Genomic DNA, 22,099 nt, shown 5'->3' with positions numbered 1-22,099 from the left:
TTCCTCCTTCCTGTCTCAGCCAGTCAGACCTTCACGTCATTGTGCTAAATCCACATGCTGTTCCTGTAGAAAGTTCTATTATAGGATTTGGGTAATGAACAATGCTGATTTATTCTCCATACAAGTCCCTCCACTGGGCCACTTGCTAGGGCTGGATGAATAATACGAGTAAGGAAGTTACAGGATGTTTACAAGTTCTCTCTCATAGAAACAGTGTAAGTAAGTGGGTCACTACCAGGCTCTAATCTGAACGCTAGGCTCGCTCTAACATTACAGGGAGCTTGAGTCCACATTCCTTCATTGAATCTGTGCCTCTTTCCCCTATAATGATAGTCTTCCCCAGGGCACAGGAGGCAGTGGGAACTGGGTAGTCATACCAGGTTTAGAACAAGTCATTTTCTCTCTCAACAAGAAGGGGTCCGGGAAGTAGGGTAAGTGCAGATTAAAGAGGAGGAAACAATGAATAAGTATGGAGTCCACTGAAAAAGCCCAGAAACAATGACCAACTCACTGACAATGAACATCCCTAGTGCTCATAGTAGGATCTCTAAATACCATTTCATACTGAAAGCATCCAAGGGTAATTGGCAAAATGGCCGAATCCCTAATTAGGGTAGAGAACGTGCAAGATGAGCCTGAGATTTTTTCTCATCCTAAAAAGCAAGAAGGCTGTCAGAATCAAGGACTCAGGAACCACATGGATACGATCCCACTGGCCAAAAGTAGAACAATTAGAATATCACTAAAAATACTAAACATCATGAAGATTCTTAAAAACATAAACAATTCATTGTTTACTGTTGGAAAATTCTGGAGAACCAAATCTCTGTTTTGAAAACCAATAAGGGAACAATTAAGCATTTATCCTAACTTTCTTATATTAATTGTATATTCCACTAGTGGATCTAGTTATTATCAAAGGCATCACAAAAATAGAGACAATAAAAAAATGAAGTTGAATCTCATCAAGCCTCTGGGTCTGCCACCAATTTATAGGAAATAGAAGGGACAGAGGAGCAATTGGCAAAATTCAGCCTATGAGAAACTCCTCGGAACAAATGACTCAGTTCGTTTTTCCAGCTGTCTGTATTTATGTCTATGCTCTGACTATGTCTACGACTAGTTTTATGTCTGTCATTTTTGCATTTATACCTATGTCTGATTTTGTGTCTGTGTCTTTTATCTATCTATTAGGAAAACATACGGAGGATGGGCCTATATATTAAAAGAGTTAAGGGACATGTCAATCAATCACAATTGTGAACTTCATTTGGACCTAGATCAGTTGCACTGTACAACAATTTTTAAGACAATCAAGGAAATGTAAATACTAATTGGCTATTTGCTGATAGCAAATAATTATTTTTCTTTATTTACAAGAGGAAAATTAACTATAAATTTAGGTGACCCCTTTTTGAAACAGAATCTGAATTTTTTTATTGGTTTCAGGTGTACAAAACAATGTAATAGACATTGACACCCCTCACAAAGTAATAACCCCCTTACCCTCAATCTACTACCCCTGTGACATCATATATAGCTGTTCTAAATTTTTTTAAAGATCAAGAATAGAGGTGGACTCTTTGTCAAATAATCATCTCATACTTTAAGCTGATCAGAATTCTCCAAACTGTCAAATTATAAATCACTGCCATTAATTACAAATTAAATTTACTACTAACTTACAGAATAATTAATTATAATTCAATATAATTTATTAGGTGAATAGAATAAGACTGAACGGTCAGTAACAGACCTAAACAAGTATCCATATCATTTACAGGCAGAAATAAAAGGGTTATTTATTGATTGTGAAAAATCACCTCTTTTTAGCTCTTCCTTTCCAAGTAGCATATAGACCCTCTCCGTTAATTTTTCTTTACTTCACTTGTCTTCCAAACAAGATAAAGTAAAACTTTGATTTGAAGAAAAACAATGAAAAACTAAGCATACCAAATATGGTACATTACTTTAGTAAGGTATGTATGATTAACAGGACCCCACATAGATGCTAATATACACATAAAATGCGAAAAACAGATCCAAAACAATCTTACCCCAGAGGTTTGATCTTGTTATTTTCTTTCTTCATTTTATTTCTGGACTCTCTATTCTGTTTCATTGATCTATGTGTCTGTTTTTATGCCAGTACCATGCTGTTTTGATTATTGTAACTTTGAAGTATAGTTTGATATTGGGTAGAGTGATGTCTCCTACTTTGTTCTTTCTCAAAATTTTTTAGGCTACTCTTTTGCAGTCCCACATAAATTTTAGGAATAGTTGTTCTAGTTCTGAGAAGAATGCCATTGGTATTTTGATAGGGATTGAATTGCATCTGTATATTAATTTAGGTAGCAAGGACATTTTAACATTTCTTGATAAGTATGCATTCATTGCCATTTTGTTAGTTGTTTTTAGGTTGTTTTTATGGTTGTCCTCTGTCCTTTCTTCTTCTCTCAGTCTCTCCCTTTGTGGTTTCCTGTTCGTGTTTTATTTGGGTTCCTTTCTGTTTGCTCTTTGTATAACTTCTGCAGGCTTTTGGTTTGTGATTACCTTGAGGGTTATGTATATTGGTCTGTATAGCAGTCTATTTTACGTTGATAGGTGTGTAAGTTGGAATATATTCTACAAGGATTACATTTTACTCCCCCCCCCATGCTTTGTGTTACTGATCTTATTTTAGATCTTGTGTTCTGTGTCTCCTAACTACTTATTGCAGTTTGAGTTTAGTTTGATACTGTTTTCTTTTAACCTTCGTAGTTTTTAAACCTCTGACTTCCTGCATCTATTGAACACTTGGCTTTACCTGTGAGGATTTCCCTTTCTCATATTTTCTTTTTTCTGGTTATGGCCTTCATTTTTCCGCTTAAGGGAGGCCCTTTGGCCCTTCCTGTAGCTGGTTTAACGTGAAGAAGTCCTTTAGTTTTTGCTCTTCTGGAAACTCTTTCTCTCTCCTTCAATTCTGAATGACCACCTTGCTGGGTAAGTCATTCCAGGTTGTAGGGTCCTTCCTTTCGGCACTTTAAAGATGGCCTGCCTCTTCCTTCTGGCCCGTAAAGGTGACAAGAGGGCACTCCCCGAGCCCGCGTGATCATCGCGCATTTCCGGTGGCCGGGTGACGGGAACCTCTGGCGTCTGGGTGACCATCGTGCACTTCTGGGGGCCGGGTGACGGCCGGCACTGCTCTCTCCAGGGTGATGAGCAGGAAATTCTGATGCCTGGGTGACCGTTGAGCACGTGCCAGGGAGACACTGGGTGAGGAAAGCACTTCTGGCTCCTGGGTGATGGGCGGGCACTTCCGGCGCCTGGCTGGTGGGCGGGCACTTCCGGTGCCTGGGTGGTGGGCGGGTACTTCCGGTGCCTGGGTGCTGATGCACTTCCGGTGCCTGGGTGTGACGCACTTCCGGCGCCTCCTGGCGCAGCGTCGGCCGCCGGAGCAGCTCCTGACAGGAAGGCCAGTTGGGTGTGGTGACGCCCTGTGGTCCCTGTTCCCTCTGTTCGGAAGCTGAAGGCTCCAGGCGACAGAGCTGTGACCGCGCTGCAGTCGTCCGGCAGGTAGGCCAGAGCCCGGTAGAGCCCCTGCCGCCCTGTTGACGAGGACGGCCCCTCAGTGGTGCCACCGGCCCCTCCGCCCGACAGTCCAGGCGGCGCCCCAGCCTCTCTGTTGGGTCTCTGTCTTGTGTTTGCTGTCGGAGCTGGTGGTTCAGGCTCGGTGGTCTCCTGGGAGTCACTGCTGCTCAGTGCACAGGAGTTTGCCTTTGCCCCCGGGAGCGCGAGGGCGCGTCGGCCTGCGCCGCCGCCATCTTGGGCCGCTAACGAATTGGTTTTTCGTACGTGAGGTAATTACTACACCAGGGCTATGTTGTTTTTGCAGATAACTTCTTGGTTTTGAGGAATGTATATGTAAATACACGGTTTCCACGATAATGCCAGTGATTTACATGTGTTCATACCCAGGTGAAAGTGGGGTAGGGCACATAGGCAACCAGCCTGATTGCGCCTTCTCCTGTTCCTTTCGGTAGTTCTTGCTGTTCCTTTGCATTTCAGCGCCACTGTTGCTTCCTCAGAGTAGCTGCAGGGGACATTTCTCGTTCTTTCTTGGCATCTGAAAAAGCCAGGCACTTTGTTCCCGGAACTTCTTACCCCTACAAAGGAGACGCCACTCCAGCAAACCAATGTGCCTGCCCAGGTTTTAAGTGGCAAGAGTCAGGGACGCAAGGTCGCGAGTGTATTGCGCCCGGTGTAGAGTCGCACCGCTCAGTACGCGCTGGTTACCTTCGTGTCTGACTTTGGCCCGCGATGGGCTCCGTTGCTTGTGATAATGCATGTTGCTTGAAAAGCTTTTCCTGATTCCCAGGTTAGATCACACCTGTGTTAATAGATGCTCGTGTAGCCATTTGCTTCCCTTTCCTAGCACTTGACACGTTCTGGTTTGCTCGTGTGCTTACTGCTCGCGTGTCTGTGTCTCCATAATCGTACAGGAAGCTGCTTGAGTGCAGGGCTCATGTGTGCGGACTTCACTCTGTGTTCCCAGTGTCCAGACGGTTCCCGCCTATCGCGTAGATTCAGCAATTATCTGTTGAATGGATGAATAAGTGAATAGGAACGAGGGGGAAGAAGGGTGTTGTGTTGTGCTCAGAATAGAAAGGATGGACCTCTAGGTCCATCCATGTTGTCACAAATGGTAAGAATTCATTCCTTTTCGTGGCCGAGTAATATTCCATTGTATGTATGCACCACCTCTTTATCAGTCGTCTATTGCTAGACACTTAGGTTGCTTCCGTGTCTTGGCTGTTGTAAAAAACAGAAATAGACTCATTGATACAGAGAACAAACTGATGGTTGTCAGAGGGGAAGGGGTTGAGGGACAGGGTGAAAAAGGTGATTAAGAAGTACGCGTTGGGAGTTGCACAGTAGTTATGGGGTGTAAACCTACAGGATAAGGCATGTAGTCAATAGTACGGTAAGGACTGGGTACCAGGCTTATCGGGGGGAATCCTTTTGTAAGTTATGTGACTGTCTAACCGCTGTGTTATACACCTGAAACTAATACAATATTGAATGTCAACTGTAATTTAAAAATTTGGAAAAAAAAAAGTTGTGCTGTCCTTTAGGGCACACGGGAGACTGGGTTTCTGAATCCTGCTGTGGGTGTTGGGACCTCAGGACTAGTTAGGTCAGGGCTTGTGAGCAGCAGGGTCAGGTGCAGCTTTCACCGAAAGGCTCTTAACTGCAGCGCTAAACTTTCTACTCTCTTGTCCCCTGCTTCAGGGACCAAATGATACACCCCCTCTAGGACAGAGGCTGCCAGCCTAGGTGCTTGAGTGACGGTGTTGGGTTAAGACTCCAAGCTTGACTGTGTTAAACATGTAGGTTGAGCAAAAAATGGAAAACCTGTTGCATTAAGCCACTGAGATTTTGGGGTTACTGTCACTTCAGCACGACCTACTGTATCCTGACACATATAAGTAGGAGAGAAAGAAAAAGCAACCTAGAGGACATTGCTCAGAGACATAAGTCGTTTACAGACGACAAAGACTGTGCAATTCCTTCTATAGAAGGCATTTAAAGTAGCCTAACGTACAGAAGCAGCCCGAGGAACGGTGGTGACCAGGGGACGGGATGGGCATATGGGCAGTTGTTGGTCAAAGGATGTGGAGTCCAGTTACCTCAGATGAGTAAGTTCCGGGGATCTGCCCGGCGACGTAGTGCCTCTAGGTAACAGTAAGCTACTGTGTGCCGGAACTTTGGTAACAGGGCGGATCTCATATTGGGTGTTCTGACCACGAAAACAAACAAAAACGAACCAGAAGCCAAAAATACCCCAAAACAAAACAAAACGAATCAACCCCCCAAAATACACACACACACACTGACACGGAAACTTTTGAAAGTGATGGATGTGTTTATTCCTTTGTGGCAATGGTAATGTGAGTGTATACCTATGTCCAAACTCATCAAAATGTATACATTCATTATGTGCAGGGTTTTTTGGTATACCTATTATATTTCAAAAAAGCTCACGGGAAAAGGGAAAGAAAAAGCACAAAAAAGAGGAGTGGAAAGAGGTTATTTATGGGTGAAGAAGAAATATGACAGCAGAGAATCTCTTCTGTAGTAGACACGTCCTTGGGCTTGTCGATGGGTATTTTGGGGGTTGACTCTCTGCCACTTACTAGCTGTGTGATATTAAGTGTTTCTTAACCTCTTTGAACCTCAGTTCCCTCACCTGAACAAATATGAGAAAAAAATATTTCCAAGTTTCAGGGGTTGCTGCACAGACTACATTTAAATGAGACAATTTATGTGTAAGCACCTACCTACCTGGCCTGGTGTGGGTGCTCAGTGAGTGTTGATGGATGGGTGAGTGGGTAGAGAGAAGTTGCAGGAGGGGCAGAGATTGAGGAAGCCACACCGTCAGAGGCGGTCCCATTGCCAAGCATGCCGGGCTGCCGAGTCTGCCACTGTGCATGGTAATTTCGTGAATCGTTTCGAGCGGTGGGTTGTTTGCTTATTCAATCAAGAAGTGGATTTATGCCTAATTCCCAGGGCTCCTGTACAAAGTGCTGTGAGCTTAGGAGGTGCCCCAGCTCAGGGGCCAGGTTGCTGCAGGAGGATTTACGTGCGGGGAGGCTGGCCCTGCAGCCATGCACATAAATCTGAGGCTTGCCAGGAGCCCCGATTCGGCCTGGCACACCTTGGCACGGTGGCAGCAGCCCCGAGCCCTTCTCACCTTCCTGTGGGTCTTGATGTTACAAAGAGTGAGGCCAGGGCCAGGCGTCGAGGCTGCTGGGTCTTGTGTGTTCACTCATTTATTTAACCAGTAGGTGCTGGGCGCCGTGTCTGTGCCAGGCTCTGTGCTTGGTACTTGGGATGTCAGTGGAGACCTTGAAAGACAAAGCCTTGCTACTGTTGATGCTCAGAGTGTATTGGGAGCAGCCAACAAGACTGCCGGTGGTTGTGTTACCGTGTGAGAAGTGTCGCAGCGAGGCAGACAGTACCGTGCGGCAGAGGCAGCTCAGCTCGTCCTGAGCGCGGACGTTGGCTTTCCAGAGCAGGAGACCTCTCAGCTGAGACAGGAAGGAGACATCTAAGAAGAGGGAATGGCTTTTGCAGTCAAAGTAATGAGAGGGAATAAGAGAGACAAGAGAAATTCCGGAATGGGTAGCCCTCCATATGGCTGGAGAGCAGAATTAGTTTAGAGAGGTGGGCGGGGGTTGATGAAGCCGGATAAAGAGTCCAGACTTCACCCGAGGGGCCGTGTGAGCAGCGTGATGGTCTGTTTACTAGGGGAGGCTGGATGACAGCTAGGGGTCGGAGAACTCCAGGTGAACAATGATTGTGACCTGGGTTAGGATGTGACTGACGGCTTACAGGTGGGACAGGAAGCAGATAGTGACAGCTAACTGGGAGCCAGGCACTGTCAGAAGTACGTCTTAGCTGATTTACTTTTCATAGCTCTGCTGTAGGTTATGTTGTTATGCCCTTTTTAAGGATAAGAGAAATGAGGCACAGAGAGGTGTGTACCTTGCTTAAGGTCACACAGCTTGTAAGCGACAAAGCTGGGACTCGAACACAGGCCGATTAATTCCAAGTCCAGGCATTTAACACATGTGTTCAGCTGCCTCCTTAGCCCATGAGCTTTCCAGAGAGTCGGGGTCCAAGCCCTGTCACTTGTAGCACGTGGCACAGAGCCTGGCACTGGCTGGGTCTTCCTCCCTGTTTGTGGAAAGAATAAATTGGTGAGTGGGGCCTGGGCAGCCTGGCTTGCATCACTGCCCTGCCGTTTCCCACGTTGATCATTCCAGCCAGTCCCGGTACCTTGCCAAGCCTGGGTCCTCTCCTCTAACAAAGGTTTAATTAGGAAATGAGGCGACTGCCTCTTAGGGCTTCTGTGCACGTCCAGCCAATAACGGATGTGAAAGCGTTTTGTAAGTGACACGGTGCTCTGCTGGGGGTTATGACAGTTGTTACTGTCCAGGCTGAGACCCCACGTTGGAATTCCAGGCGGCATTCTTCTTTTTGTTGAACCCCAGCAGCTCCCTTTCCCTGGAGGTCTTCAGCGCAGATTAATGACTGTTATCTGTGCCGCGGGCTGTGGCCACCTGGCCGCCCCTCTCCCCCTGACAGCTGAGGCTGCTAGAAGCTCAGCAGTGGGGACCTCTCCTCCCGGTGGGGCTCCTTTCCCCCTATTTACTTCTCCTTTAATCTGCATATTATCATCAGCACAAAGCCCTCAGAATAACATCTGACAAATGACGCCTATTAAAAAAAAACTGAGCACGTCTCTTCCACCGCCTTCTAATTTGGGATAGCATTATAAGTATGCCTCGCTAGACAAGCAATATTATGTTAAGAACATGATAAAACACCGGCAGCTCTGTAATGGCACCAACCAAATGGTAATTTCTGCTTCAGAAATTGGTCATTTATTTTGCTGGCCTGTTCTTACGTTCAAATTAGATGAAGTTTAATATACTGTAAAATTGAATGTATTCTGTCCTTTTCAACAAATATGGCGTGTGTGAAAATGATTTATGGCTCCTGGGAACCTCTAAAATGTTAAATAATCCCTTTTTGTATGTTTCTTAAGTAAGTTATGGCCCGAGAGTTTAAACACAGGAAAAGCAAAACTTTATTAAGCTCCGGCCCTGGTTCTGCTGTCGGCAGCGGTGAGAACAGAGCTGTGGGCCACACATGTCACATCGGCTGTAGGAGCAGCCACATTAATTGCTACATTAATTTTCTTCTATTAACTGTAACTGGGAGGAAAGCAAGTCTTCCCCAGTGAGTGTTATAATTTGCAACTTAATTTTTAATAAGCTGTGTTGAGACGGTGGATGCTTAGCGCAGGTCATTTCTTTCAGTGGGTGTTTGGCACCCTGCATTGGCTAGCGGACGGTGAGCGGAGCTGCTTGAAGTGTGTGGGGGGCAGGAGGTAGAGGGATGGGACCAGGGATGAGGGCCGCCTTCTGGAAAATGCCTTCCCTCCCTGCCTCCCACCGTCCAGAGCACTTCTCCCAGCCCTAGGAAAACTTGAGCAGCCCAGAGGAATGGCCAGGGGACGTGGCTAGATGTCTGAGACAGTGGCCATGCCACAGGCCCACTGTGTGACTGCAGATGGGTCATTTAAACACTCTAAACCTCAGCTTTCTCACCTGTAAGATGAGGAGATTCTATCAGTGATCATTAACTGACCCTTATCACATGTGCCAGGCATTGTGCTTACTACTTCACGTGTGTTAATTCATTACAGTCCCGTGACAATGCAATGATGTTGGTATGTTATCCCCATTTTACAGATGAGGAAACAGAGACATTAGGTAACTTGCTTCAGGTCAGGTCACACAGATGGAGGCAGGGTTTCATCCCAAACCCTGACTGTACGCTCCGTTTCTTTAAACCTCTAGGCTAAACAATCCACACTTGTAAGGAGACTCAATTAAGGGACATGGATGTGACCAGGCTTGGCACTCCTTCACTGGGAAGTCTTCCGTTCAAAAAATATTTGATACCTGCCATATGCCAGGCACAGCTAGAGGCACTGCGGAGGGAAGTAGGTGGGTGACGAAGGTCATGGTCTCTACTGCACTTAAAATACACCTGAAAGCATTCTAAGAGTATGAGCTGATTGTCTCCACCCACCAGCCTCTTTTCCTGGTGACAACAGAACCTTCTGCCACTCGGATTCAGTGAGGAGTGCTGCTCTGGCAGTTGGAGAAGGGGAGGGAGTTCCTACTTGTCAGTCCTTCCAGACACAGACCCGTCTCCTTATTTATGCTGTTTCATTTTCACAACAGCCTGGCAAGGTGTACTGTTTTACAGAGTCAGTAACCCAGGGCTTGTCTGCGGGTGCTGTGCGCCCACAGCTTCCTAATTAACTACCCAGCATCCACGTTAGGCCAGCCCCGTCCCAAAGCCCAGCTGCCCTAGCGGGTCTTAGTGGAGCCAAAAGTAACAGTTAGCCTGGGGGAAGAAAAGGGCCTGGCGGGAGATTTGCAGACACAGTGCAAGCCCAGAATGGGGAAGCCCAGCACAGAATCGACAGCCGTGTGGTCGATAAAGAATCCTAGTAATTACTGATGGGGAGTTCCGGCTCCTCAGACCTGGAATTCTAAGCTCTCAGTCCTAGCTACGTGACCTTGGGCAAGTACGTAAACTCTTGGGCGTCAATTTCCTCATTTCTAACAGGGAGTGTTAGTAGTGTGGACTTCCTAGTGTTGAGAGCATTTAAAACGATGCTGTTTGGATGAGTGATCTTCGCCCAGCTCCCAGAGGAGAGAAATTCCGAATTAATTATATTAGGAATTCTTGTCCGGGGGTCATCACCAAGAAGAAAATCATAACCAGGGCTGTCCTCAGCACATTTGGAAAATACGCCCCACAGTATTTTGTTGGATTTCTGCTTATCCCTTTCCCTTTAGGTTGGGGAGATGGGTCAAATATCCAGCAAGGCCCAGCTGACCAGCAGAGAAAGACACAAACAGTAACCCACGGCTGCTCCTTCCCCTATATATTCTGACTCTCTTGGCCTGGGACCCTCGACCAGGTGTATTTATTCTTGGATGATTCTTATGATTGGGCACTTTTGGGAAATGCTGCACCTAATGGTGGTTTTCAACTTTAATGTGTGTAAGAGTCACCTGGGGACATTTTTACACTGCAGATTTATGACCCCTCCATCCCAGGAAATTGAAATTCAGGGCCTTGAACCCCAGAATCTGATCTTGGTTTTGTTTGCTCCTGTTTTTTAATTACAGCCTCAATTTTCATCGCTTACATGTCTAATCAGCTCTGTACCACCGGTATTCAGCGTCGGATGCATAGTGCTCAATAAGTACTGGTGGAGCCATCTGTCCATCTATTTATCCATCTGTCTGTCCATCCATCCATCCATATATCCATCATCTATTCGTCCACTCATCTATTTATCCATCCATCTCTCCATCTGTCCATCCGTAGATTCATCTATTCGTCCATCTATCTCTCCATCCATCTCTCATCCATCTATCCATCCACCCATCCATCCACCCACCCACCCACCCACACACACACACACCCACCCACACACCCACCCATCCACTTATTTATTCAACATATGTGTTCTGAGTATCATTTTGGTGCTGAATTACAGAACAAAAGAATTTCTAAAAACAAAGTTCTTCCCTCATAATTGTAGTCTTCTTGATTTATTTGGGGGTGAAATTAACCTTATTCCACATATAACAAGATTTTTGAATGAAGGAAGAAAGTTATATTCTGGTAAACTTGGAGAAGTTACTTAACCTCTCAAGCCCTTGCTTTTCTGGTCAGGAAACATGATAATAGTCACCCATACTCTGTTCTGAGAGTATCTGATACACAGTAGGGACTTAGAACAATAGTAGTTATTGTTGTTCTTAGTCATACATGGAAAAGACTATCCACAGGACGTGTTTAACTGGCATGATTTTCTCTGATGTCATTTCCCAGGTGAATTGCCAGGTAATAGTACTTAATACAATTATTGTATAATCCAGTAAGTTCATTTCACATACCCTGTGATTTTCTTTTTCTGGTTTCAGAGTTTTTTTTTGTTACGTTTTTTTTTCTCCTTATATCTGGATGAATGGTTTCCATTTTGGTTTTTCCTTTTCAGAAAAATCTCTATTATTTCCTGTCTTCTTCCCTTGTTGCTCTTATCTTCTCTGCTTCTTTTCTTAATTTTCCCCCTCTTCATCGTCTAGCCTTCTTATTCTTTATTATATCCTAACATATATCATTTTTTTCTCTGATTTTCTTCCATCTTCTCCTTTTGGTCTTTGTGCCTCTCTCAGGGGCCCAAACAAGTTCTTAAATGATGGCTCATTGAAAGAGTGTCCTTACTATGAATTTTTAGAGTAGATAAGTTGAATGCTTCATGTTTCTCTTCAAGCTAACAACAAAAAAGGGAAAGCTATGCCTTTACAAATAAATCATTATTTCCTGTTGTGTGTGTGACCCTCAGTGTAAGTCTGACCGTCCCTGTGGCCGGGCACCAGTTGCAGTGGTGCATTTTCTACAGAGTGAGAGAGGAAAGACGTTTTCAAGACGACCTGGTTCCAGCATTTAACTCGCCTACTAAACTAGCTTTAAGGGTTTGAGGGTCTCATTTGACTTCTCCGGGCTTCAGTTTCACATTTATCAAGTAAGTGGGTTGTACCGAATATCTCTAAGGCACGTCTTACTACTAAAATTTCCACGAGTCTAATCTCTGATTCATTTCCTATAGAAATGCTATCAACTGCCAAATTTCATTAGCCTGACAAGCCTCACTAGGCATAAGCAGAGGTATTCAATTGCAAATAGAAGACAATTGACATTATATTTTTCAATTTTCTCTGGGTCTAATGTACAGTGTCAGACTTTGCTTTTCTTTTACTTTTGGAAATATATTTCTACAGAGCCCCAAAGGGCACCAGCACGGTTACTTAAGTCAGGGGGAGTGTTTGCAGGACCCTCTTTTCCTGTAGGCAGATAATTTCTTTTTCTGCCCCTTGAAAATATCATTAATGATTTTAAGATAATCTTTCCAGCCTTATTGAAGCATAATTGACAAAATTATAATATATTTAAAGTATATAACATGATTAGTTGATATACATATACATACAATAGTCTGTCTCTGGATCTTTTATTAGCTGCCACTGTTTAATTTTTAGAGCCAAGCAAACTCTTTCCTTCCATGATCCTTGGTAATAATTTCCTTTCATTGAGTCTTTATCCCAGGAAAGTCCTGCACACAGTGAAATACTTTCTTCACCATAACACCAAGAAGCAAATGGATAAAATGCTTTGCCACCTGATATGACTCTAGGGCACCTCATCACCATGGTTTCTTCCCGGAATTTGTCAGTTACCCACTTGAAGTACTGAGAATTGTCTTCAGTACTTTGTCTCACGGTGTCTCTACAAAGTTCTGGACACAGTCCCAATTATGAACATCTCCACTTGTGGAGACAGGTCACACTCAGAATGCCCACTGAACTCCGCATTTCCTCTTGCCGACATTCTTCTTGTATTACCAGATTCAGGTACCTCCACTAAGTTCTACTCAGTTCCTCAACTTACAAATATTTGGAACCTCTCTCTGCATCTCCCTTTCCACAGAGGTCCAAATCCTGTGAATTTGACCTCAGAATTAGGTGTTGATTCAGAATTGTCTTCTCTGTCTTCATTTCCATCCTGTTAGTACCTAATCTAATGTCTCACCTATATTCCTGCAATTACCTTCTAACTCATCTCCATGCTTTTACTCTTGCTACCCTCTTACACTTTCTTGACCAGACAGAGAACAGTGTTTCCAACTTGGAGACTTTCAGTCGTTCCCCGTGGTTTTCGTGATGAAGTGAAAACTTCTTGGTAGGCACAGAGCCCTTCGTAATCTGCTTCTCTCTACTTAATTTCCAGACACTGTTGGGAAAGTAACATTCTCCTGTTGATAGTTGGCTAAGCTGATAGGATGTAAGCTTAGGGAGAACCATTTAATAAAAAAGTCAAAACACATGAGGGCAGGCCTATGATGACAGAGAGAGAAAGAGAGAATGAACGTGTGAGTGAGCTCGCCAGAAGTAGCGTCATGTGTGCAGATTAATTCAAGACGTGGGTTCAGCCTAAGGCTTCCTTGAACTTCTGTATGCAGCCAATAGGTTATTTTTTTTTTGGGGGGGGGGCGTGTGTGCTCAAGTTAGTGTTTGTTGGAGTTTCCCTTATTTGTAAACAAAAAAAGTTAATTTGAATTTTTCTTCCAAATGTACATCAAAAGGACTCGAGTTATCCCATCATGTCTTTCAGTAAGGGCAATACAAATTTTTTAAAACCCCCAAGTCATGATCTACGGGGGTTCTTGTCATTACCCCAGTGGACCCAGCAAGCTTCCATATATTAAGATACGGATATTACAGTATTACAGGGGGGCAGTAGTGGCCCAGTGTTAGCAATAGCTTCTGGTTGCTAACGTGTCCGATATACCAGACTCTTTAGCCACAGTACAGCTGATCATAGTCACAACCCATGTGACACACAATTAACCCTACTTGGCATCTTAAGCTAGGAGGATCCAAGGAGTTAAGTAGGGTTAAAATCACGCACACAGTAGATGAGGTCACTGAGATTTAAACTCACGTTGCGTCTGCCTTCCAAATATTTGTTGCGTCGTACCACACCGTTCAAACCGTGGACTGCAGCTGGTTCCCATACGAAAGAGTAAAATAATACTGACTGAGCACCGACTGTGTGTCAGGTGCTTGTGTTTTCATAGACATTCATTAAAATCCTGTGATGTAGGTGTTAGCAACCCAAATTTGTAAGTAATTGAACTGAGCAAGGACCAGGAAGTTCCAGCGTCAAAAAGAAGCTAATATTGGGGTCCAGATTCATGATACCTGAAATCAAAGCTCATGCTTTATTTTTCTTATTATTCCTATTGATTCCGTAGTAAAGTTCAAAACCAAACTGTCTAAATAATCAGAGAAATTAGGGCATCATGAAATCTATGCCATTGGATTAAATTGTTGGGGAATTTAACACATCGAGGGAAAAGATAATTATTGATTCATCTTTAAAAGAACACTCTTCTCTTTAAAGACTCAAGATTCACATTTCTAAAATGTGGGTATAGGACTTAATGACCTGAAAGCTTCCTTCCTCCTAAAATTTTACATTTCTATTATATGTCAATTGAGCCATCAAACACACTGGATTGCTTTTAGGATTAGGTTTGACAGCAAGTGAGAGAAACTGAAAAAATAGTAGGTTAAAAAAATAGAAGTTTATCTCTCTCTGGTTATATTGAGAGGAAGGCCATCCAAGGCTGGTATGGTGGTTCTGTCCCACAAAAATCTTAAAGGACCCAAGCTCCTTCCAGAAAACTGTGTCTCCATCATGATTTGAGCTGATGGCTAGATCTTCACCCAAAACAGTTGTATTCCAAGCAACGTTAGATACATGAACAATGATAGAAGAGGCAAAGCGTAAATTACAATTGTCTAAGAAAGCTGCCATGTGACACTTCCAGTCCACGTTCCATTGGTTAGAACTCAGACACATGACCACAGCTAACTGCAAGGGAAGCTGGGAAATGCTGTCTTCCCCTTACACTGTCTTGTTCCCGTTTCCGGTGAGGGGGGACAGCTGTTGGTTTTCACCACACACACTTGTTTGCAAAGAATAAATCACTGAAAATAACCGACTTATTTGCCTAAAACTGAAGGCTATATAAATGTTAGGTCATAACCCAAGTGAGATGTGAAAACTAAATCTTAGTTTGGTAAGCAAGTCTCATGGGAAACAAGTAATGTAAAAATTGCCAATCGCTGACCATTCTATATTCTTTTGAAGGTAAGACAAATTGATTGGTTAATCTTGGGCAAACTATTTCATTAAACCTCGTATTCCTCATCCCTAAAATGAAGATGAAAATACCTACCTTCCAAGAGTTTTGTGAGAATGAGGCTGAAATGAGTGACTCCTTACACAGGTAGATTTGTTGTTATAGATTTGGTTTTTAGGATAAATGTTATGCACGTTTATTCCACACATATACAGTGGTTTTGTTACCAGAGAGCAGCTCTTTCTCCGTGCGCTGTCCAGGTTCTTTGCATCTTGAGCAAAGAATTGAACGAGAGACAGAAATATATAGTGGTGACAGAGCAGTTTATTAGAAGCGAAAGAACATTCCAAAGAGATAGTAGGGGCTTGAGCAACAGAGTGACTCAAAAGGCGCCGACTGGCGAGGACTTGGAGTTTGTCTTTTCTCTAGAATGGGCTGCTGCTCTCTGGGTGTGGAGCCATTTGATTTGCACCTGGATTGACAGGAGACTATTACCTCATCTTTTTAGACTGCGCATGTTCCTTCCCAGAATTCAGTCTGTTGTAATGATATTAATGAACTTCTGGGCATATGTATCATATTGCAATGACAGTATAATGAGGCCCAGGTGAAACGCAAGGCGCTGTGGCCTTTCCTGCCGGTCTAATCTAGTTGGGTGCTTTGTCCTTTAGCTTCCTCAGTGGTTGATGGTTATCGTGAGTAAGGGAAAGGTTTGGGCAGAGAGGAGAGGTCTTCTGCATGGTCGATTCTGTGGGTTGTGTTGGACGTGCAGGAATGCAGAGACCCGATGCCTGTCTCTAACTGCCTGCTTTGTTTTCCCCCTGAGAGACGTAATCCCCATAAAATCTCTATGGGAAGTTGAGGGACAGGAGGTCTCTCCTGTGTCTGCTTCCTGCTGGGCAGCGGCATAGAGCTGTCCCTACCTAGTGGGGATTCACGGAACTCTCGCCCAGTCTGCCCTCCGATGAGAGGAAGGGGTCTTGGGATCCGCCTGGAAGACCGTGTTGGCTTCTTCGGTCGGGACTGGTGATCTTGCTGGGGCATCCTCTGTGTCCCCAAAGCCCCCAAATGAGGAAAAATAGATTTTAATTAATAAATTTAAAAGTGTGGGCATAAAGGGCAGAGCTCAAAGCTATTGATGAGGGATGGCTACATGATGGGAAGTCCGTCACCTCTGAGCCTGTGGCCATTCAGCCGGCCATTCAGACAGGTGGCGCTAATTGTCCAGGAGCTGGGTCCGCAACGGGTTGGAAAGAACATTAGGCTTCAATGATTATAGTCAACAAGTATAAATCACAAGTTTCAGGGTAAAAAGCAGGGGGTAAAAACGCTTCTTATGATTCAGGCTAAAAACAATCTGTTGCCTAAGATTAATAAAATAATTAAAATTCATAAAATAATTAAGAAGCAGTGGGGGTAGAAGCTAAGAAACTGGGGAAAAGGAAACTTAAGGAAAAGAAAACTTGAAATCACTATAGGAAAGGAAACAAAGGTTTTCAGTAACCCTCCCTCTGAAAACAGGCACAGCCTGTCTGTGCCGCTGCTTGGCCCATGTCAGTTTATAAACCTTAAACAGATGGTATAAGCTAGGAGTTTTGGTCTCTGCCATAGCAGTGGCGACTGTATCAGCCAGGTTCTCCAGAGACACAGAACCCATAGGAGAGAGAGATACATGTGTAATAGGAATCGGCCCACGTGGTCATGGTCCCACGTCCTCCATCTGCAGGCTGGCGACCTAGGAAAGCTGGTGCTGTGGGGGTGGGAACTGACGATGTGAGTCCCCTTCTGAGTCTGAAACTTGGGAACCAGGAGCACTGATGTCCCAGGGCAGGACAAGAGAAGATGGGTGTCTCAGCAGGTGCAGAGAGAGGAAATGCACCTTTCCTCCACCTTTTATTCTACTTGGGCCCTCAGTGTGGGGTTTGCCCGCAGCCACTGGGGAGGCCCCTGTACTATCTCAGCTCACCAGTTCAATGCTCATCGCTTCCAGAAACGCCCTCACGGACACACCCAGAAGTAATGTTTTACCAGGTGCCTGGGCCTCCCTGAGCCCGGTCAAGTTGGCATGTAAAAGTACCCATTGCAACAGCCCTAAATTTAGACAGCCCTCAGCTTTCTAGAAGGGAAGCTAACTGCTTGGCTATCATAATGATTTCAGGAATGGCTGGATTCATTTGTTCAAATGATGTGATTAGGGTTTTATCTTCTCATCTTTGATTCACTCCCCTCTCTATTGGTGTAGTTTTCATCTGGCTTCTCCTCTTCGGGTGGCAAAGATGGCTCCAAGGGCACCATCTTGCCATTTTGTCAGTTCTCGTAGAAACAAAGTGGCTCTTTCCTAATCCACCCTGGGAATGCCCTCAGTGTCAGTCTCCTGGCTCTGTGTGGGGCACACACGGATATCTAACCAGCACGGACTCCCCATGGGGTAGAACCAGCTCAGTGCCTGTGTCTGATTCACCACCCCCTGGGGTCTGAGGTCGGCTTCCCGCTTCAGCACCAGGCGCTGTGACCGGAGCAGCGCGGGGCAGACACTGCAACGGGCTGAATGTAGAAATTCGTTTCTCTGCCCTTTTCCCTTTATAACCTGATGACTCTTAGACTCCTGAGAAACCACACAGACAATCTGTGCCTCTCCTTTGATACACGAGCAGGACTAAAAGGCTAAGTGACTTCCCCCGTGACCCAGAGCTGCGAGTGTCAGATCCAGGGGCAAAACCCATTTCTCTTGGGTCCAGGTCAGTGATTTTCCCACTCTTCAACTCCGACTCCTTCGCTGTTGTTGATTTGGCTCATCACTTAGGCTGGAAGACACATGGAACAGGCATCTTGTCCCAGAAAATCTGCGCGGCTTCATCGGAACGCTCACCGGCAGGACAGTGGGATTCTCACTCTGCTTTCCTAGATCTGTGGCTTCGGACTTTGTGGAAAGATTCATTACTTGTCCACAGAAGCACAAGTTAAAATCATATGCTTTCCTCTTAAGAAATGCAGCTGCCGTGAAGCAGCATAACCTGTCCTAACCCCAGCGCGCAGGCCCGAGCCTGTCACTGTGCTGGGGAGTCACGGGGTCACAGAGGGTCAGAGCTGACACGCGTCCCCCCCCCCCCCGTAACGTGCTTGTCTTCAGCAGCGTGTTGCAAACCTTTGCACGTCAGTGATTACAAGTCTGCATAACAGTTTCAGTGGTTGTAGACTGCTTCACTGTTTGAGTAAGTCCTTATTTATTTAAACTGTTCCTATAGTTTAAGGCATTTCTTCTACACTGTTACGAGCAATACAGTGATGAGTGAGTTATTTATGTTTGGATAATCTTTCAGTCAGGGTCCTTTAATTTCAGGAAGCAGAAGTAAATTATGACCAGCTTGAGGGGAGAAAGAATTTATTAGAAGGATTGAGGTAACTCACCAATTTGAGTCATAGACTGAATAACTCGACGTGAGAATGGAGGTGGATCCGCGAAGCTCTCGGGATCCAAGTAGCAGAAAGGAATTGAAAGTCCACAGGCTAAGACCGTGGACGTGAATCAACTTCCACCATCGTCTGACCTTGAAGCTCCTTCACTAAAGTCCAAGCAGGAAGGTCCGTGAGGTCGGCCTTGTGTGCATGGCTGCTGGTTGGCACCTTTATTTACGGTACTACCCAAATTACAAAGAAATAGTCATTTCCCAGAGAAAAACCAAGGGCTTCAGTCAGAAAACAGGGAATGGGTGACACTGGACAACTGAAGAGGACACCATAATGTGCTTGTGTGGTACTTCTTAGATTAAATTCCTAGAAATAAAAGGGAGTTAGGAGGATATAAAATCATTTTTAAAATCTTCTAAACAATGCAAAAGAATTTTGGCAGCTGGAAAGCTAATAAAGAGTAAGTTATTATTCATAATGATAGAGTTATTAATAGGTTGTTATGAGGAGTCCCAGGAGATTTTTCTCAGTCTGCCTTTCATATTACGTTTTGGAATTCCCACCAGAGACAGAGGGAACAAGGGTTGAGTTTTATGCCAAAACTCATCACTCTGTGCTCTGTGAAGTATATAACTAATGTTTAAGTGAGAGCTCCAAAGAGAAGAGGGTGAATGCCTTTATTCACTGTCAAGAGAAAAAAAAGAGAAGAATAAATGGAACCTTGGAACTCAGATTCTTATGTTTAAGTACAATGACATAAAACTCAGAGAGAAAGTTAGTATAATGGGTTAGAACAAAGGCTTTGGGGTTAAGTGTATCTAGTTTGAGTTCAGGCTCTCCCACTTTCTAGCTCCTTCCCTTTAAACAAACATCTGAGCTTCAGTTTCCCCATTGGAAAACTATGTCTAATATTAGTATCTACCTTATTGGGTTATTGTGAGGATTAAATGAAACACTTTTTAAGACACCTAGGAGAGTGGCTGGATTATGGTAAGTGCTCAACTAATCGTAGCTCTCAGGTACTGGGTTATAGTAAGTGCTCAACTAATCGAGCACTCAGATACTGGGTTTGGAAAAGTGCCCCAAGGACTCCGACTGTGAAGGAATTGCTGATGTCCATGTAACACTGGGATCAATCTTACCTGTTACACCTTCTGCTGGGTGACAGTCTGAAGGACACTGTTTTTTTGGATGGTCAGGATTTTTTTTTTTAATTTAAGTATAGTTGGTCAAAAAGATACATGCACCCTCATGTTCATTGCAGCACTCTTCACAACAGCCAAGATATGGAAGCAACCTAAGTGTCCATCGATAGATGACAGGCTAAAGAAGAGGTGGTCCGTATACACACAGCCATAAAAAGAATGAAATCTTGCCATTTGTGGCAACATGGGTGGACCTAGAGGGTGTTACACTACATGAGGTAAGTCAGACAGAGAAAGACAAATACCGTGAGGTCTCACTTACATGTGAGGGAGAATTTTAAGCCACCACATTTCTGGCCGGGGACTGGACAACCGTCATCCTGATGACAGTTTGGGAATAGCCTTACCGCCTCAAACTGGACTTCATGTTAAAATTATCTTTTAACTTACCGATACATCTTTTTAGAAACAGACATAAAAAGAGTGTACCTTCAAGTAACATTTAAACAGACGCTTATGTATCTATGACTAAGCTTGAGAAATAGAACATTCAACAGTATCAGAACTTTGAAAGTCATGCCTTTGTCCCTTTCTGAGCACCTCTTTTTGCCTCCTCCTCAGAGGTCACAGCTCTTCAGATATTTTGTGTTATTTATTCCTTGCTTTATAGAACTTCCACAGAGGTCTGCGTTCCCAAACACTAATTTTGCCTGTTTTAGAAAATCTACAGAGAATCATATAGAAGGCATTTTTATGGGACTTGCTTTTGGTGGTTAACATTGTCACTTGGGATGACACGCTGCTCTGTCCTTCATTGCTGTGAGCAGTCCCTGTACAAATGCCCCACAATTTATTTTTTGCATCAATAGGGAAATGACCCAAGGAGATACGTCATAGAGCTTGGCATGCCAATGTATTTGGTAGAGTACTGACATTTCTTCTTTAAATCCTAGGAATTTTACGCCTCATTTGGGAATTTAACATGCCTACCAATTCAGTCAACATTGAAGGGAGAAATGGACCCTGCATATGGGCAGATAGGAAGTGAATTGGTTGCTGGGGTTCCTATGCCTGTCTCCACAAAATATGTGTACCGTTCCCCAAAAATAAGACCTAGCCGGACCATCAGTTCTAATGCATCTTCTGAAGCAAAAATTAATATAAGACTCGGTATTATACTATATATTATATTATATTATATTATATTATATTATATTATGTTAAAAACCCGGTCTTAGGGCCGGCCCGGTGGCTCAGGCGGTTGGAGCTCCGTGCTCCTAACTCCGAAGGCTGCCAGTTCGATTCCCACATGGGCCAGCGGGCTCTCAACCACAAGGTTGCCAGTTCAAGTCCTCAAGTCCCGCAAGGGATGATGGGCAGCGCCCCCTGCAACTAAGATTGAACATGGCACCTTGAGCTGAGCTGCCTCCCGGATGGCTCAGTGGGTTGGAGCGCGTCCTCTCAACCACAAGGTTGACGGTTCGACTCCCGCAAGGGATGGTGGGCTGTGCCCCCTGCAACTAAGATTGAACACAGCACCTTGAGCTGAGCTGCCGCTGAGCTCCTGGATGGCTCAGTTGGTTGGAGCGCACGGGCTGTCAACCACAAGGTTGCCGGTTCGACTCCCGCAAGGGATGGTGGGCTGTGCGCCCTGCAACTAGAAACGGCAACTGGACCTAGAGGTGAGCTGCGCCCTCCACAACTAAGACAGAAAGGACAACAACTTGACTTGGAAAAAAGGCCTGGAAGTACACACTGTTCCCCAATAAAGTCCTGTTCCCCTTCCCCAATAAAATCTTTAAAAAAAATAACCCAGTCTTGTGTTGTATGAAAGGAGAGGAGGTTAGCACTCCCCTTGACAAGGATGGAAGAGGCCCTCGGGCCTAACAACACGCATATGGTTAAGGCATTGCCACCTACTTCGTGGCATCTAACCACTGTTTCAAAACAAACAAACAAAAAAAAAAACCCAGTCTTATATTATAGTAAAATAAGACCGGGTCTTATATTAATTTTTGCTCCAAAAGATGCATTAGAGCTGATGGTCCGGCTAGGTCTTATTTTCGGAGAAACACAGTAGATAATAAAATACATTCGTTGTGGAAAATGAAGAAAAGTATACAGAATCTGAAAATTACATAAACTCTTACCCACAGATGGAGCCTTCGTTAACATTAGGATGATTTCCTTCTAGTGT

The 22,099-nt window shown here is 44.5% G+C and overlaps 1 long non-coding RNA gene and 1 other non-coding gene across 2 annotated transcripts in view; both read left to right on the top strand.

Annotated features, from left to right (window-relative positions):
* The window catches only part of LOC148756822 (uncharacterized), a 170,752-nt gene that overhangs the window by 30,083 nt on the left and 118,570 nt on the right, over positions 1-22,099 (top strand). The window lies entirely within an intron of this gene.
* LOC148756823 (U6atac minor spliceosomal RNA) lies at positions 21,723-21,848 on the top strand. Its single transcript, XR_016022674.1, has one exon. It is a non-coding gene; the product is annotated as a U6atac minor spliceosomal RNA (small nuclear RNA).

The sequence above is a fragment of the Rhinolophus sinicus genome, chromosome 10, assembly GCF_057876585.1.
Source record: "Rhinolophus sinicus isolate RSI-liver-muscle chromosome 10, RSI-T2T, whole genome shotgun sequence".
In the NCBI taxonomy this organism is placed as follows: domain Eukaryota; kingdom Metazoa; phylum Chordata; class Mammalia; order Chiroptera; family Rhinolophidae; genus Rhinolophus; species Rhinolophus sinicus.
The sequence above is the reverse complement of the archived record's forward strand: the minus strand, read 5'-3'. Positions and strand labels throughout refer to the sequence as shown.